Genomic DNA, 17,623 nt, shown 5'->3' on the forward strand with positions numbered 1-17,623 from the left:
GTCCTTCCGGTGCTCTGCCTGCGAGTCCCTCTCTGAGCCCATCTCCTCCCGCCCCGCTGGCCTCCTTACTGTCCTTGAATGTGCCGGTCACTTCTCTGCCTCGGGGCCTTTGCACTTACTGTTCCTTCTGCCAGGAACCCCCTTTTCCCAGAACCCCACAGCTCAGCTCTGCACGTCTTCGTTAGGAAGCCTCAGTCTCAGCGAGGTCTTCCCCAGTCACCCCATGTCAACTTTACCTGCCCCCACCCTTGGCACACCCTGTCCCCTTTCCTGCTTTGCTTGTCTTCTTTGCACCAACCACCTTCTATTCCATTCCATAGTTTACTCATTTGTTCTGTTTCCATCTGGCTTCCTGTCACTAGAACGTAAGCTCCTTGAAGGTGGGGATTTGGCCTATTTTTGCTCACCCCTGTATCCTCACACTTGCAGCAACACCTAGCGCCTGGCAGGACATGAGAAATATGAATGAAAGGACTGGGCAAATACTTAAACTACCCAATAGAAACACACTCCCGAATTCACCAGAATCGACATCCTCCTTGTGGGAGATCTTCAGCTCTGGGTGTCCCACTCACCAATTTGCTCTTTAGTTGAGTTCATTCTGTTTTTCAGCCTTTCCGTTTTTGAGATTTTAATTTCTAAAATCAAGACTATTTTAATATCAGAATTTTCTAAGTTTCATTTCAAAATTACCATTTCATTCTTTCTATAGCTGCCTGTTCTTGTTTCCTAACTTACACTTCTGGGACAAAATTTCCTTTATTTCTTAGAGGATAGAAAGTGTACTTTTCTTAATAATGTGGAGATATGTTCATGCATTCATTCATTGAGCAAATTTTACTGAGTGCTGATCATGCACCAGCCACTGATGTAGGTACGGGGGTTGCAGCTGTGCATTACGGATTATGTGCCCCCCCTAAAAATACATGTTTTTAACCTTAATTCATGTCCCTGTGAGAGTGAACCCATTGTAAAAAGGACCTCTTTTTTTTAATGCAATTTTATTGAGATATAATCATTTAACATACAATCATTCAACTTGTACAATCAGTTGTTCACAGTATTGTCATATAGTTGTGCTTCCATCACCACAATCAAACGCTGAACATTTTCATTACTCCAAAGAATAAAATAAAAATTAAAATAAAAAAAGAACATCCTAAACATCCCATTCCCCTCCTCCCCCACTGTTCATTTACTTTTTTTAAAATAAGATTTATTCACACACCATACAATCATCCAAAATATACAATCAACTGATTACATTACCATCATATAGTTGTTCATTCAGCACCCTGGTCTATTTTTTTAACATTTTCCTTGTACCAGAAAAAATGATACTAAGAATAAAAAAAAAATAGTGAAAAACGAACACCCAAATCGTACCCCCATCCTGTCCTATTTTTCCTATAGTTTTTTGCCCCCATTTTTCTACTCATCCATCCATACACTGGATAAAAGGGGTGTGATCCACAAGGTTTTCCAAATCACCCTGTCACCCCTTGTAAGCTACATTGTCATACAATCATCTTCAAGAATCAAGGCCACTGGGTTGGGGGTTTATAGTTTCAGGTATCTATTTCTAGCTATTCCAATACATTAAAACCTAAAAAGTGTTGTCTATACAGTGTGTAAGAATGTCCACTAAAGTGATTTCTCGACTCCATTGGGAATCTCTCAGCCACTGAAACTTTATTTCGTTTCATTTCACATCCCCCTTTTTGGTCAAGAAGATGTTCTCAGTCCCACGATGCCGGGTCCAGATTCATCCCTGGGAGTCATGTCCTGTGTTGTCAGGGAGATTTACACCCCTGGGAGTCAGGTCCCACGTAGTGGGGAGGGCAGTGAGTTCACCTGCCGAGGTGGCTTAGCTAGAGAGAGAGAGGCCCACATCTGAGCAACAAAGAGGCACTCAGGGGGAGACTCTTAGGCACAATTATAAGCAGGTCTAGCTTCTCCTTTGCAGTAACAAGCTTCTTAAGGGCAAGTCCCATGATTGAGGGCTCAGCACATCAACACGTCAGTCCTCAATGTTTGTGAGAACATCAGCAACCACCCAGGTGAGGAACCCCAACACGTCTGCATTTCCCCAGCTCCTCAGGGGGAAAAAGGGCCTCTTGAAGATGTACGTAGTTAGCTGTGTCACAGCTGAATGAGGTGAGCCTTCACCCATATCACTGGAGGCCTTAGAAAGAGAAGGAGCCGGAAGCCAGAGGTGGCGCAGGCCACAGGAAGGAGGAGGAAGTCAACAGAAACCAGAGAAGCAGAGAAGGAGAGGACATTGCCACGTTACGGGAGGGAGAAATCCAAGCCAAGGACGCCCAAGCATCCCCAGCAGCCAGGCCTGGAACGCATGTCTCCTGGGAGAAAGCGAGCTTTGCTGATATCTTGATTTGGGACCCCTAACCTCAAAACCACGAGCCACTTAAATGCCCATTATTTAAGCCCAAACCGGTGTGTGGTATTAGTGACAGCAGCTCTGGCAAACTCAGGCAAGAGTTTAGCGTAGGGACAAACGAGTAAATCCCTGCCCTTCGCTCATGCCCTGCAGAAGCCGTGCCAGTGGGGGGAGAAACAGCCCAAGCAAGAAGAGAACATAATCTAATGACAAGGTGCAACCTGCTGTGAAGAGACAGGGCAGTGGAAGGTGTGGGAGAGAGGGAAGCTGCTCTAGAGGGGAGGGCAGGAGAGGCCTCTCAGTGGAGGGGACGCTGGAAGAGACCCGAATAAGTGAGGGGACGGGACTTGCAGATGTCTGGGGAAAGAACATTCCAGAGAAAGAGAAGAGCCTCAGGTGGGAGGAGGGGGTGCCTGATGTGCTTAAGGAGGAGGGCGGAGGCCACTTGGGGAAAAACAAGTTTAAGGGAGAAATAAGTGCAGGCAAACTTTGGAGATATTGCAGGTTTGGTTCCAGACAAGCACAATAAAGCAATACTGCAACAAAGCGACTCACACGGGTTTTTGGTTTCCCAGTGCATATAAAAGTTATGTTTCCACTACACTGTAGTCTATTAAGTGTGCAATAAATAGCCTGATGTCTAAAAAACAATGGACCTAGCTTAATTAAATTATGACACAGAGACAGAAGTGAGCCCCTGCTGTTGGAAAAATGGCGCCGATAGACTTGCTCGATACAGGGTTGCCCCAAACCTTCAACTTGTAAAAAATGCAGTACCTGTGAAAAGTGAAACAAATGGGGTTCACCTGTAGTTAGGTTCTGGGTCTAAGATTGCCAGGTCTGTCAGACACCCTGGAGGTGGGGTCCTGGGGCAAGTAGGGTATTTGGGTAGCGGGTATAGACTTGGCAGGTGTTAGGGCAAAAAAGGCATTTCACGGCCCAGGATTGGACGGGCTCATCTGGGGAGTGACCTGTCACGCCCAAGAAAAGAGGCTTGGCACTGGGTGCTTGGTCTCCCATGTTTAGAGGGAAAGAAGGATCCAGCAAAAGCGGTTGTGAGGGCAAAACCAGTGAGGCAGGAACCCCAGGACAACATGCTGCCCTGGAAGCCAGAGCAGAAAGTGTTTGACAAAGCCAGTCCCCAATGTCAAATACCACCAAGAGGCTGAGTGAGAGGGGGACTAACAGCCGACCCCTGGATTTGGCAGCCTAGGCCTCTTTGGCGGTCTTGGCTGAAGGGCTTTCCGTGGGGTGTTGGGGGTGACATCCAGATTGGCATAAGCTCGTGAGAGAACTGGAGGTCAGGAAGCGGAGACAGTGATTTCAGACTATTCATTTAAGGAGCTTCACGGGGATGTGGTTTGAATCCAGCAGGGTCATGCTAGCTGCTGTAACAAACAAGCCCTGAAATGTATGACAGTTCAAACACGGTAGATGTTTATTTCTTGCTGGTGTAAGAGTAGTTCTTCCGGTTGTTTCTAATTTCTCATAAGGGGCAACACCTGCAGGTGAGAGCAGGAGGTGCTGCAAGTTAGAGGGGAGGGGGGCAGGGGGAGAGGGCCCCGGCTGGGGGAGTGGGTAGCACCACGGATTCCACTGCTCAGGGGCAGGTAGGGAGGAGGCTGAGAGTTAGGTGTGAACAGGGAGGGGACTTTGCCAGGCCGCGGTGGTGGCGCGTAAGTGAGGTCCACAGACACAGAGCAAGGGGCGAGATCAGTGGGTGCTAGAGCCCAGTGGGATCACACATTTTACAGCCCAGGTTCTAGAAGGAAGTAGATGCACCTGAGAAGCGGTGGTAAGAGTGGGAGGCTGGCGGGGAGACCTTCGAGGTGGGCCAGTTATGGGCCTAGATTATGACCACGGGAGTGAGTGATGTGTAAGGGCACGATCGTGGAAGGAGAGAAGGTTCCCGAGCAAAGAGGAGAGGCCATTGGATTAAAAACCATTCAGGGAGTTCATGATCCCGAAAGACAGCACAGCCCCTGCCCTGAGCAGTTCCTGATGACGTCAGGTGCGCTGCTAGCGAGGTGGCATACTCCAACACCAGCAATGCTTTGTCAACCTGTTTTGCTTTGTTTGGACCTGGGGATGTGCCGTGGCCATTTTTCTGGCCGGATCATGTGGCAGAACTTCTGTGATTCCTCCCAGTCCACGCTGTCCTGTGGCGACAGCAGCTGCCTCTGGTCCCAGACCAGGCGGGAGAAAGGGCAGGTCTGAGCCAGTGACTCAGCAGAGCCCAGGGGTGGGCAGGGCTGGCCGGAGCCGGGCAGATGGCCGGAGGAGGTGGCCGCCAGACCTTGGCTCAGGGCCTGCCCAGGGCTCCGTTCCCCTCCAGGGTCCCCAGCAGGGCCCCTTCTCTCCTCCTTTCCCTTCTCTCTGCAGGCTGGATTCTTTGAGATGGGACAGTGCTCTTGGGAAAAACCTTGGTCCCTCTTCTGCAGGCAAGACAGGCTTTGGTCCCTTCGAAGTGGTCTGCCAGCTTCCAGCTTGTCTTTTGCTCAAAGCTCAGCTGGCTCCTTAGTCCCTCAGAGGGAAGGTGGAGATGCCGGAACCTTCTTCTCTTTGGAGTCTTCCCTTTTGCTGCCTCCTTCTCACCGCCTGGGCCCTGGCCCACATGGAGCTCCGGCTCTTTCCTGACACCCTCTGCGTCCCCGTCTTCCCTTCTTTGCTGTTTCTTCTACCCGGATGTCATCCCAAAGGCCACAACTGTCCAAACCCTTCGATTGCTCCAAGCTTCTTCCTGGCCTGGGCATGGGCCCTCCCATCTCTGAGCCTCTGCAATTAGACAGGCTCTTCTTGCACCCATTTTACAGATGGAGAGACTGAGGCTCAGAAAGGTGAACCGAGGGGGCGCAGCTCCCTGTGGGAGAATCAGGGCTCCAACACAGTTCTACACAGCTCTGACGTCTGTGTTTCTAACCACTGAGGTGGGCGAGGAAGTCTCTGACAGAGGCCCACAGGTGTCCCTGCCTCAGGACACTGCTCCTTCCTTCTCCTCACTGGGGTCTGCCCCCCTCAGACCAGGAGCCCCTTCTCTCAGATCCCCTCTTCCTTGGCTCTGGGGTCTCTAGAGCCCCCCACCCCACCCCCAACCAATTCCTGCTGTAGCCCTCTCAGTGCCCAGGGAAGGGAGCCCGTTACTTCCTGATGCTCTAGCTTGGCATCTTCTCCCTCTAGACCAGATTCTAGCTAGTTCCCGTCACACACCCCAAAGGCCCAGCGAAAGAACGGTTTTCCTGGTCAGAAAAGCAGCCTCTGCCCCTAGCTAACTCCTGGAGTCCTTTCCTCTCTGCCTCTCTGTGTGTGGCACCTGCCTGGTACCGTGCAGGCACTCAGGCAATGTAGCCCTTCTTCAGACCCCTGGTATTGTTCCAGAACATTCCTGGGCATGAGTGGAATTGAAATGAATTTTTCTCCAGCCTGAACGCTGCCAACAGCGGGGAGCGGGCCTGGCACCTGCATACTCGCTGCCCACGTGGAAGCTGGCATGTGGGGAGGCTGGTGGGGGCAGGTGGGGGTGCGTGCAGCCCCGGGCTGCTGGCTCAGCCTCCATTTCGGGCACGTGGCCCGGGCTGGGGGGTGAATGGGCTTAGGGTTTTAATTGGCCCCTCACGAGTTCCACGGCAGCCCTGACCACAGTCCCAGGGACCCCGCGCAGTGCAGATTCCTTTCCAGCTTCCCAGGAGCTCCCGGCCCAAGGGCCTCCTCTGGCTGCTTGAACAAATGATGCGCTCTAAGTAGGTCAAGGAGAGCGCCGGGCGGCCATGGCTCCGCATTCCTTCCCTTTTCCCGGGCCTGGGGGCTCCTGCAAGTCTAGCCTCCCCATCACCAAAGGGACTTTGCTCTCTTTGCTGTGTCAAAAAGATATTTCATGTTAAAATTCAATGGAGAGATGTTAACCAGCCGTCGGAACCAGGCTCATCAAAACGGGAGCTGCTTAAACAGGTTGAACTTTGCACTGTTCTGTGTTAGGTCTTGCCCACAGCTGCACATAAAATGCTGGCACATTTTAACAAGGCTGTGTGGGCACCTTGTCCCCCGACCCCCAGACTTTCTGCACCATTTCCCTGGAGCCAGGGCCACAGGGTCCCTCTTCCTGGGTCTGGGCCAGCCTTTGCCCCCCACAGTTCTTGGCCTTGGCTTTAGGATTCAAACATCTTTATTGAAGAAACTATATGCTGGCAGAGCTGCTTTTTTTTTTAGGAACTCCTTGTTTTCCAGTAGAGAGGCTTTTCTTTCTGGTTTTGTGAGTTGGAATCTGATCTTAGGAGGAGCAATTTTAGGTGGTGGCAAGGATATGTCCAGCCAAGGGGGAGGGCAAGGGAAGGCATGACGTGGATTTTGGCAAAATCCCTCTCACCTCATGGGACAACACAGTGGCAGGATTTAGCTGGCAGCATGTGGATGCACTGTGTGAACGGGCGCTCCCTTTCTCATCTTCTATTTGTGTATGGAGGGGCTGCCCAGCCCCAGATCAGAGCAGCCAGGGACAACCATTGCTTTAATCAACCCGAGAAAATGCCTCCCTTGGGCTGGGATGGAAGGAAGAAGCTCAGTGATGTTGAGGAAATTCTCCCGGAAGGAGAGGCAGGCTGCCTGGTTTTGACTCTCTCCCTCCCAAGCTGTGTGGCCTTGGGACAGTTACTTAACCTCTCTGTGCCGCAGTTTCCTCTTTTATAAAACAGGGATGATAATAGTTCTGATTTCATAAGGCTCCTGCAAGGACCTACTGAGTTTATAAAAATTAGCTGTGGTGATGAATGCACAACTATATGATGATACTGTGAACAACCATTGTCCACTTTGTATGATTGTACGGTATGTGAGTATATTTCAATAAAATTGCATTAAAAGTTACTTAGAACAGTGCCTGGCATGTAGCGACTATCTTATACACATTGCTATTATTATTGTTGTTTTTAAAATTAAAATTTTTTTATTATGATGAATGGTTTTTGACAAGGAGGTATAACTTGAGAAGGGCTCATGTTGATAAGGGGAACTGGGACATGACCAGGTCAGATGGGGCAGGGACAGATGTCATTTGAAGGACAGCTATTGTACACCACATGGTGAGGTCTGCTTAAATCTGGGCCAAAATGGGATTTATCTTCTCGCTTATGGCTAACGAACGCCCGCTTGATTGTCTTAACCAAGAGCCCTTATTTTTCTAGAAGAAACACCTGTAACACAGACGCCAGGGGGACTGGCCCTTCGGTGCTGTCTGCTGAACCTCCTGCCCCTGCTGGATGGAGTCTTCCTCTCCACCATGGGGCTTGTGACTCTGGGTCTGAATGGGGCCAAAAACGAGTGCCAGCTCCGGTCTGAGGACACAGAGGGCGAATTGGCCCTGCGGTCGTGAAAACCACTCATGATCGGATATGGGACAATCCTGCCGGCTGGGTGTTCCCTGTAGCCTCTGCAGCTTCCTCTCTCTGCTTGCTTCTCTGCTTCTCCCCCAACCCAACCCCCAAGGCCTGCTCCTTCCAACTCAAGACCAGGCTGTTCTCTTCTGCTGCCGTTTCTCCTGCAAAACCAGGGGGCTTCAGGAGCTCACTTTCCCCCAAATGGCCTAGCCTAGGGATTTTCCTAAGCAGAGACAGTTCTATCCCAGAGAGAAATTTCATTTCTTGTCTGTTAAGGCTACAGAGGCTACACATAACTGTCTGAAATAACAATTCTCCATCGGGCACCGCCGTGGGGACCCAGGCACGTCACGCGGCCTAACCAGAACCCGTTGGCCCAGGAGGCCGCCCAGCTGGGGACGCCTGGGGGTGCACCCTCCCAGAAAGTGTTTTGGTTGTGACTGATGGAACCAACTTTCATGCACTCAGGCTCAAGAAAAACCATGGGACCCGGAGCCTCTGGTCTGTGGGTCACCGGGGCCCTGCCGCCTCCCTCCCCTTGGCTTTGTTCTCACTTCCCATCCGTCTCCTCCTCGCAGGGAACATGGCGGCCACACCTCTGATGTCAATCCTCATTGCTGTGCCCCCGGGAGGGGCCGAGCTTCTTTCTCCGTCTTGATTAGCAGTGTCCCAGGAGAGGGCTCTGGTGGGCTCACTGAAGGCGCCTGGAGCCCCCCAGTGACACCACGGGAAGGGGGAGGGTGTGGCAGGAAACGAGGGGAGCACCCGGGAGCCCCACCTGCAAGGTCCCCGCTCCTGGATCTTGTCCGGTGGTGTCTGTTTCTGGGCGAGGGCATGGGAAAGGGCGCCTCTGTGGGTGGGTGGGGGTCCCTGGAGGTCCCTGCCCAGCCCCCTTCCTGCCTCCATCCCACCTGGCTCTGCAAGCAGCTGGGCGGGGAACCAACAGCTTGGCTTCTGCTCGTAGGCCGCCGGTTCAAATCCCAGCCCTGCCCTTCCTGACTGTAACCTAGGACAAGCCAGGCCCCTCCCAGAGCTGGTTTCTTTTTCTGAAACGGGGATAATCATGGCACTTGTCCCAGAGGGTTGTTGGGAGAATAATAAGTGGTGAGAAAATGCACAAGAAGGGTTATGCCTAGTGCCCCGCCCTTACGAGGACTGTCTGGAAATTATTATTATTACTATTTTAATAAACCTTTTATTTAAGATTAATGTTGCAAAGATGGCATAGAGTTTCTGCATACCCTCGCCCAGTTCTCCCTAATTTAAAATCTTTCATAACCATGCTATATTTTTCAAAATTAAGAAACCAACGTTGGTGCTTTGCTATTAACTAAGCCCAGACTTCACCCAGATTTCACCAGCTTTTCCATTAATGTCCCTTTCTTCCACGGGAGGATCAAGAATATCCAGTTGCATTTCTTTATCATGTCTCTTTAGTCTGCTCTGGTCTGTGACAGTTTCTTGGCCTTTCCTTGACAGTTTTGAAGACTATTGGGCAGGTATTTTGTAGATCGTTTCTCAGTTTGGGCTTGACGCTGTTTTTCTCATGATTAAGCTGGGGTTACAGGTTTGGGGGAAGAAGCCCACAGCGGTGATTTGGGATTGCTAGATCATATGGTAATTCTATATTTAACCTTCCAAGGAACTGACAAACTGTTTTCCACTGCGGCTGCACCGTTTTATATTCCTACCAAGAACGAACACATGCCTCTACTTCTCCACTTCCTCTCCAACACCTATTTTCCATTTTTTTATAGTAGTCTTTTTAAGTTGTGGTTTTGATTTGCATTTTCTTGATGGCTAATGATGTTGAGCATCTTTTCATGTACTTTTTGGCCATTTGTTCATCTTCTTTGGAAACATGTCTATTCAAGTCTTTTGCCTGGTTTTAAATTGTGTTCTTTGCTTTTTTGTTGTAGGATTTCTTTATATATTACAAATATTAAACCATTATTGGATATATGGTTTTTAAATATTTTCTCCTGTTCTGTAGACTGCCTTTTAACTTTCATGATGAAATTCTTTGATGCACATACATTTTTTTTCAGTTTTATTGAGATATATTCACATACCATTCAATCATCCATGATGTACAATCAACTGTTCACAGTACCATCATATAGTTGTGCATTCATCACCCCAATCAATTTTTGAACATTTTCCTTACAGCAGAAAGAATAAAAAATAAAAGTAAAAAAGAACATGCAAATCATCCTCCCCATCAACCCTATTTTTCATTTAGTTTTTGTCCCCATTTATCTACTCATCCATCCATACACTGGATAAAGGGAGTGTGATCCACAGGTTTTCACAATTACACTGTCACCCCTTGTAATCTACATTATTATACAGTCGTCTTCAAGAGTCGAGGCTACTGGGTTGGAGTTTGGTAGTGTCGGGTATTTACTTCTAGCTATTCCAATACATTAAAACCTAAAAAGTGTTATTTATATAGTGCGTAAGAATGTCTACCAGAGTGACCTCTCGACTCCGTTTGAAGTCTCTCAGCCACTGAAGCTTTATTTTGTTTAATTTCGTATCCCCCTTTTGGTCAAGAAGACGTTCTCAATCCCATGATGCCTGGTCCAGATTCATCCTGGGGAGTCATATCCTGTGTTGCCAGGGAGATTTACACCCCTGGGAGTCAGGTCCCACGTGGGGGGAAGGCAGCGAGATCACCTGCCAAGGAGACTTAAGAGAGAGAGGGCCACATCTGAGCAACAAAGAGGCACTCAGGGGAGACTCTTAGGCACAATTATAAGCAGGTTTAGCCTCTGCTTGCAGCAACCAGCTCACAGGGACCAGCCCCAAGACAGAGGGCTCAGCACATCAAGCTGTCAGTCCCCAATGTTTGTGAGAACATCAGCAACAATCCATGTGAGGAAGTCCAACACCTCTGTACAGGATATGTTTTTATTAAGGAAAAAGCGTTTTGTCTTAAAATGACTGGCTGTTACAGATTGAGAAAGAAGAAAATGTAGGACAAAACGTGAATAGACATACAAAGTCACAGAAGGTTCATGGAAAAGGAAATTATTGTCAAAGTTGGGAAAGATTTGATGGGTCTATCTATAAAATTTTTAAGAGCCTTAGGATTAAATAATATACTGATATGAAACTAAAATTTGGTTTTCTCTCTATTAAAGTGTACAAAGTTTTCTTGGATTATTGGTCTGTTTTAGTAAGAGGTTATAAAGAGTTTTGTGGGTTTTTTTTCCCTGAATAATCAGTATAAAAGGCAGAAAGTCTGTGTTTTATCAAAATAACGTCTTGTACTTAAAGTTAACTTTATCATGTCCTTGGTTGTTTAAGAAAAACAAGTCTTCTCATTTTTAAAAGAGCTAAGACTTTTCTTAGCTTTATTTAAATAAAGAACCAAATATTGAAGGAAATACCTGAAGTTGTTGAACTATAATCCAGTAGCCTTGATCTTTGATAATGATTGTTTAACTATATAGCAAAAAAAGAGAACCAAATCTTGTTTCACAATAACCCATTTTCCTGTTTAACTTAATGTTCACACCTGATAACTTTTGACAGTTTGCTTTCTCAAGATCAAACCCTAAAATACACCTTTTTATTTCAAACTGTTGCAAAGAATTTGTTGCTTTCACCTTGTAAAAAGTGAAGTGCTAAAAATAATTATGTCTCCAATTCATGGAGACAGATTTGAGGAACTGTCCACTTGTCTTTGCGAAGCTAGCCTTTTCTAAACAAACTTTTTCTCTTCTCAAGATCGTGGTGAAACTTAACGGACTCTGGTGTGCACTGGGCAAGGACTCACTCTTGAGGGGCAACACTGTCTTGATTACTGTAGCTTTGTGATAAGTTTTAAATTTGGGAACTGTGAGTCCCAAAGTTATTGTTGTTTTTCAAGATGGTATTGGCTACTCAGGACTCCTTATCCTTCCATATAAACGTGATGACTGGCTTTTCCATTTCTGCAAAGAAGGCTGTCGGAGTTCTGATCAGGATTGCACTGAATCTGTAAATCACTTTGAGTAGAATGGACATCTTAACAATGTTCAGCTTTCCAATGTGTGATTATGGAATGTCCTTCCATTTATTTAGGTCATCTTCTATTTCTCCTAGCAATGTTTTGTAGTTTTTGTGTACAAGTCCTTTATATTCCTGATTAAATTTATACCTAGATATTTGATTATTTTAGTTACTATTTTAAATGGAATTTTTTTCTTGATGTGCTCCTCAGATTTTTCATTACTAGTGTATAGAAACGCTACTGATTTTTTCATGTTGGTCTTTAACCAGCTCTGCTGAATTTGTTTTTTAGCTCTGGTAGTTTTGTTGTGGATTTTTCAGTATTTTCTTCATGTCATGTGAAAATAGGGAAAGTTTTTACTTCTTTCTTCCAATTTGGAAGACTTTTATTTCTTTTCCTTGCTTAACTTCTCTGGCCAGAACTTCCAGTACAATGTTGAATAACAGTGGTGACAGTGGGCAACCTTGTCTTGTTCCTGAATCAGAGGGAAGTCTTTCTAGCTTTCACCTTTGAGTATGATGTTAGTGGTGGGTTTTTCACTATGCCTTTTATCGTGTTGAGGAAGTTTCTTTTTATTCCTAGTTTTCTAAGTGTTTTTATAAAAAGTGGTACTGGATTTTGTCAAGTGCTTTTTCTGCATCAATTGAGATGATCAAGTGTTTTTCTTCTTTGTTCTATTAATGTGGTGTACTACATTAATTGATTTTTTTTATGTTGAATCTCCCTTTTGCATAGATAGGATAAATTCCTCTTGATCATGGTGTATGATGCTTTTAATGTGCTGTTGGATTCAGTTTTTTAGTATTTTTAGAGGATTTTTTGCATCTATATTTATAAGGGATAGTGGTCTGTAATTTTCTTTTCTTTTGGTATTGTTATCTGACTTCGGTATTAGGTCAGTGTTGTCCGCTGTGCTGGTTTGTATATTTATGTCCCCCAGAAAAAACCATATTCTTTAACGCATTCTTGTGGGAGCAGATGTATTAGTGTGGATTGGGTTGGAACCTATTGGTTCAGTGTCCATGGAATGTGGTCCACCCAACTGTAGGTAATAACTTTGGATAATTTCCATGGAAGTGTGGCCCCGCCCATTCAGCATGGGCCTTGTTTAGTTTACTGGGGCACCATGTAAGCTCAGACAGAAGGAATTCACAGAGAGCTGGAGCTGAGACAGACATTTTGAAGACAGCCATTGGAAGCTAATGCAGACATTTTGGAGAACGCCATTTTGAAACGCAACCTAGGAGCAAGCCACATGCCTTCCCAGCTAACAGAAGTTTTCCGGATGCCAGTGGCCTTTCTCCAGAGAAGGTATGCATTGTTGATGGACACTTTATGGCCTTGAGACTGCAACCTTGTAACCAAATAAACCCCCTTTTATAAAAGCCAATCCATTTCTGGTATTTTGCATTCCGGCAGCATTAGCAAACTAGAACAGCCTCCTAGAATGAGGTAGGAAGTATTCCCTCCTCTTAGAATTTTTGAGAGTTTGAGCAGGATTGGTGTTAATTCTTTTTGGAATGTTTGATATACTTCACCAGTGAAGCCATCTGGTCCTGGGCTTTTCTTTGTTGGGAGGTTTTTGATTACTGATTCAATCTCTACTTGTTTTTGGTCTGCTGAAATCTTCTATTTCTTCTTGAGTCAGTACAGGTAGTTTGTGTGTTTCTAGGAATTTGTCCATGTGTGGTGGTTTGGAGCTGTTATGTACTCCAGAAAAAGCTATGTTCTTTTAATCCATTCTTGAGGGTGCACACCTTTTGCAAGTGGGACTTTTTGATTAGGTTATTTCAATTGAGGTGTGACCCAGCCCATTCAAAATGGGTCTTAATCCTTTAGTGGAGTCCTTTGTAAGAGGATAAAAGGCAGAGGCATTTGGAGAGAGCTTAGAGAGAGAAATGCCCCAGAGATGCTAAGAGAGAACCCACAGATGCTCAGAAAGAAAGCCACTGCAATCAGAAGCTGAAAGCAGTGAAACCCAGGCTTGAAGGACCAGGAGACACCAGCCACGTGCCTTGCTATCTGATAGAGGAAACCCGGATGCCAGCACCCTTTCTTCAGAGAAGGTATCCTCTTGTTGATGTCTTAGTTTGGACATTTTCATGGCCTTAGAATTGGAACTTGTAGCTTAATAAATCCGTATTGTTGAAAGCCAACCCATTTTGAGTATATTGCATTTTGGCAGATTATGCAAACTGAAACAGATTTTCATCTAGATTATCTAATTGTTGGTGTTCAGTTGTTCATAGTATCATCTTATAATCTTTTTTATTTCTCTGGTGTTGGTAGTAATGCCTCTCCCCATTTCATTTCTGATTTATTTGTGCCTTCTCATTTTCTCTTTATTAGTCTAGCTTTTCCAATTATTTGATCTTTTCAAAGAACTAACTTTGATTCAGTTGATTCTCTCTGCTGTTTTTTAAATTGACTTTATTTATCAAAATTAAAAAAAAAATTTCCAAACAAAACAAAGCAATAAGAAAAACAAATATCCTAAAATAACTTCATTGCTTCCAATATGTGCCTAACATACCATGGGAAAATTAATGAACCATAGTCATTCCTGAGCATTCCCATATCATTAAGATTACCCTCACTGTCTTATCTGTTCTTATTAGATTATCATTCCCCCTTCACTAGCTGCTGTCTATCTCTTGGTTGCCTATATTCTACAATATAAGACACTTGTTTCACATTTTTCATAGAGTTCACATTAGTGGTAACATACAGTATTTCTTCTTTTGTAACTGACTTATTTCACTCAACATTGTGTCCTCAGGCTTCATCCATGTTGTCATATGCTTCATGACCTCATTCTTTCTCACTGCTGTGTAGTATTCCATTGTATGTATGTACCAGATTTTGTTTGTCCACTCATCTGATGTAGGACACTTAGGTTGTTTCCATCTCTTAGCAATTGTGAATAATGCCACTATGAACATCCGTGTGCAAATATCTGTTCATGTCACTACTTTCAGGTCCTCTGGATAAATACTGAGAAGTGAAATTGCTGCATTGTAGGGTAACTCAATACCTAGTTTTCTGAGGAACCACCAAACTGTCTTTCAGAGTGATTGAAACATTATACAATCCCACTAGCAATGAATAAAAGTTCCGATTTCTCCACATCCTCTCCAGCATTTGTAATTTCTTGTTTGTTTAATGGCAGCCATTCTTATTGGTGTGAGATGATACCTCATTGTGGTCTTGATTTGCATCTCCCTGATAATTAGCAACGATGAACATTTTTCATGTGTTTTTTTAGCCATTTGTATTTCCTCTTTGGAGAAATGTCTTTTCTTATCTTTTGTCCATTTTATAATTGGGCTATTTGTACTTAGTGTTGTGTTGTAAGATTTCTTTATATACATGACATCAGTTTCTTATCAGATAGATGGTTTCCAAATATTTTCTCCCATTGAGTTGGCTGTCTCTTTACCTTTTTGACAAATTCTTTTGAGGTACAGAAGCTTTTAATTCTGAGGAGTTCCCATTTATCTACTTTTTCTTTCATTTTTTATGCTTTAGATGTACGGTCTAAGAAGTGACTTCCTAATACTAGGTCTTGAAGATGTTTCTCTACATTATCTTTTAGGAGTTTTATGGTGCAGTCTCCTATATTGAGATCTTTGATCCATGCTGAATTAATTTTTGTATAGGGTGTGAGGTAGGTATCCTCTTTCATTCTTTTGGATATAGCTATCCAATTCATCCAGCCCATTTGTTGAAGAGGCTGTTATGTCCCAATTCAGTGGATTTGGAGCCTTATCAAAAATCAGTCAACCATAGATCTGGGAGTCTATTTCTGAATTCTCAATTTGATTCCATTGACCAGTATGTCTATCTTTGTGCCAATACCATACTTTTTTGACTACTGTGACTTTACAGTAGGCTTCAAAGTCAGGCATTGTAAGTCCTCCCACTTCTTTTTTATTTTTTAGAATATTTTAGCAATTTGAGGCATCTTTCCCTTCCAAATAAATTTGATGACTAGATTTTCCAAGTCTGCAAAGTAGATTGTTGGAATTTTGATGGGAATTGCATTAAATCTGTAGGTCTGTTTGGGTAGAATTGAAATTTTAACTACATTTAGCCTTCCTATCCATGAACATGGAATATCTTGCCATCTCTTTAGGTTGCCTTCTATTTCTTTTAGTAGAGTTATATAATTTTCTTGTGTAGAGGTCTTTTACATCCTTGGTTAAGTTTATTCCTAGATACTTCACCTTTTTAGTTGCTATTGAGAATGGAATCTTTTTCTCGAGTGTCTCTTCAGTTATGCCATTTCTACTGTAAAGAAACATTACTGACTTACGTGCATTAAAGTTATATCCTGCCACTTTGCTGAATTTATTAGCTCATGTAGGTGTGTCATCGATTTTTCAGGGTTTTCCAAGTATAAGATCATATCATCTGCCAATAATGAGAGTTTTGCTTCTTCCTTTCCAGTTTGGATGCCATTTGTTTTTTTCTTGCCCAATTGCTCTGGCTAGAACTTCTAACACAATATTGAAAATAGTGGTTACAATAGACATCCTTGTCTTATTCCAAATCTTAGAGGGAAAGCTTTCAGTCTCTCACTGTTGAGTACTATACTGGCTGTGAGTTTTCCATATAATGCCCTTTATCATATTGAGGAAGTTTCCTTCAATTCCTGACTTTTGAATTTTTTTTTTTTTTATCATGAAGGGATGCTGGATTTTGTCAAATGCTTTTTCAGTATCTTTTGAGATGATCATTTGATTTTTCTCTTCTGATTTGTTAATGTGTTTTATTATGTTGATTGATTTTCTTATGTTGAACCACTCTTACATGCCTGGAATGAACCCCACTTGGTTAGTGTTCCGGATTGCTAATGCTGCTATTATGCACGATACCAGAAATGGTTTCACTTCTATAAAGGGGGCTTATTTGGTTACAAATTTGCAGTCTGAAGGCCTTGAAAATGTCCAAATTCAGGCATCAGCACAAGTATACCTTCACCAAGAAAGGCCAGTGGTGTCCGGAGAACCTCTGTTAGCTGGGAAGGCACATAGCTGGCGCCTGCTGATCCCAGATTGTGTTCCAGCTCCTCTCTCAGCTTCTGTGCATTCTTCAAAATGTTGCTCTTAGCTGCACTCCAAAATGTTACTCTCAGCTGCTCTGAGCTGCTTCTGTCTGTGAACTCTTTTATAGGACTCCAGTGATGTAATGAGACCCACCCTGGGGTAACACCTCCATGGAAATTATCCAATCAAAGGTTTTATCCACAGTTTATTGAGTCACATCTCCATGGAAACACTCAATCAATAGGTCCCAACCTAATCAACACTAATACATCTACCCTCACAAGATTGCATTAAAGAACATGGTGTTTTGGGGGACATAATACATCCAAATTGGCATAGTCAGGAGGTATAATTTTTTTAATGTGTCTAATTTTATTTGCAAGTGTTTTGTTGAGAATTTTTGCATCTATATTCATTAGGGAAATTGGCCTGTAGTTTTCCTCTCTTGTATCATCTTTATCTGGTTTTGGTATTAGAGCAATGTTGGCATCATAAAATGAGTTAGGTAGTGTTCCATTTTATTCAATTTTTTGAAAGAGTTTAAGTAGGAATGATGTCAGATCTTTTTGGAAAGTTTGGTAGGATTCCCCTGCGAAGCCATCTGGCCCTGGGGTTTTATTTGAAGGAAGATTTTTGATAATTGATTGGATCTCTTTACTTGTGATTGGTTTGTTGAGTTCTTCTATTTCTTCTCTGTTCAGTCTAGGTTGTTTGTGTGTTTCCAGGAAATTATCCATTTCCTCCAAATTATCTTGTTTGTTGGCTCACTGTTGTTCATAGTATCCTCTTAAGATATTTTTCGTTTCTTCAG

This window comes from Choloepus didactylus, chromosome 6 (assembly GCF_015220235.1).
Source record: "Choloepus didactylus isolate mChoDid1 chromosome 6, mChoDid1.pri, whole genome shotgun sequence".
In the NCBI taxonomy this organism is placed as follows: Eukaryota; Metazoa; Chordata; class Mammalia; order Pilosa; family Megalonychidae; genus Choloepus; species Choloepus didactylus.